Source organism: Galeopterus variegatus, unplaced genomic scaffold, assembly GCF_000696425.1.
Source record: "Galeopterus variegatus unplaced genomic scaffold, G_variegatus-3.0.2 Scaffold402, whole genome shotgun sequence".
NCBI lineage: Eukaryota > Metazoa > Chordata > Mammalia > Dermoptera > Cynocephalidae > Galeopterus > Galeopterus variegatus.
This window is the reverse complement of record NW_007726513.1, coordinates 109,389-111,376: the sequence shown is the minus strand read 5'-3', so window position 1 is coordinate 111,376 and position 1,988 is coordinate 109,389.

Here is a 1,988-nt window from a genome sequence, read left to right as displayed (position 1 = left end):
TAAAAATTTCTACTTTTTATGGAAAAGGAACATATAGTTCTTTCGATTTGTAGCCTGTCTGAAATGAAGGAGATGGGCTGGCAGCAAAAGAAGGTAATTTAGCCAGAATTCCTGTACTCTGTACTTGAACTATGAACAGGGTCTTCATAAGGGCCTTGTGCACTTTTAAACTTTAATAACTCAGGTTGTGCGTGTTAGAGACAGTCTGTAAATGGTACTCAAAAGTAAATGTATTAAAGTTTAGGACAACTACATTACACAATTGCACACAATATGTACTCATTTCAGATCCTGTGACAAATGAAATATGGTCAGCAGAATTGAAGTTCATGACAGCTCCAAGAAGAAAATTGAATTTGCCTTTAAATTCCATTTACAGTTTACTATCATGTCTACCTCGTATGCTTTTGAAGTTAAGTTTAAAAATGGCACAGAGACTTTATAAAGATGCTGTACTTGAATTCAGTGATGAGTATAGTTAGAACATCACACCATCTCTTAGCAAAGATAATATACCTGCTTACTTTGGGTGCTTTTAAAACAGCTTCAGAAATAGAAAATATAGTTGAGTCTCCACAGTTAGCCCAACTCAGTAAACAAGAATAAAATAGAATATCTGGAACAGGAGTCTAGTTCTAGTCTTTGCCAATAGGTTGGCTGAGAGATTCGGGAAAATCAGTTCTTTTCTGTCATTCAGGTATTTTCATCCTGTGCTAAAAATAGGGTTAGATGGGCCACCACCTAACAGTTCACTGTCACATAGTTTTTATAAGTCTTTCTGTGTGTATGTAGATGTGTACACAAGAAAAGGAGGGACCCTCAATATTTTCTTAGTTAAAAGTCTGTTCCAATGTATCTCAATATGAGGACAAAACACTAGGAAAAAGCACAAAGCAAAAGGACTGTTACTATTTAATGCTTGTTCCCAAAACAGGAGATTGCAAAATTGAAGCCCACAAGTTTACCAAAAAAATCGGGTGTGTGCATTTGAGAGGGAGAACAAGAATGAGGTTTCTCTTGAAGTCCTTGCTGAATACATAGAGCCAGGAGCTGGGACAGGATTACACAACTTGCAGATTGCTTTGGCTGTTCTCAGTGTGCTTTGCAAAGTGATTCATTTCCTGTATTTGGTCAAGATAGAGAAAAATTGAGCACGCAAATTTTATGTGGCTTTTGATTAGAATAGTTTATCAGATAAGAAGGTAAGGCTTCATGATAGAGATGAAGAGCATTTTAATGCTTAAGACCAAGGCCAGCCAGAGAAAAAAGTGTGGTCCAAAGATGCCCATATTCCCAGCTTTTCTCTTGGGAAATAGTTTTTCCTCTTAACTGCTTTCCTGCTTTCCTGGAGATGCACCAATTGTTCTTCTGCTCATTCACAACCTTCTTCATAAAGATATATAATGAACATCTTCACACTGACTTGAAAGTTGCCATTAACTCCCCTAGCAGTATTGCATTTTCACAGAAGCCAAGCTCAAGAAATAAACCTCTAATTGAACGATTTCAGGCTACCCTGGAGTTGGAGAAGTATTTAGGGCAAGTGAATGCAAAGGGGCAGGGAGGCTTCCAAAGGCCCTGAAATTCTGGAATAGGGAAGTCCTCTTTCCAATCGACCCCACACTCAGCAGCCAGGCTTGGAGTCAGCCAAGGATTGTGTGTAGAGTTTTAAAGACAATCTGGAAATTTAGATCTTTGGGTGATGAATTGGTCTCGATATTTGGAAAAATGAGGATGATACTGCTCCTCTGACGTTTTTTCCTTGGCAGTCCTTAGTTAAGGCTGCAACAACCTGAAAGGTTGGAGAAGCAGCTAACATTAGAAATGCTGTTAACGCAGAACAAGCAGTGGGCTTGGCCTCTTCATTTCAGGGCTGGAACATGAAGGGCCCTTGCTTGGTAAAGACAGGATTTACTCCACTACGTAGAACTAGTCAAATACAGAAATATTGTATATCAGACTGAGTTTTCGCAGCTTTGAAGGCAAGA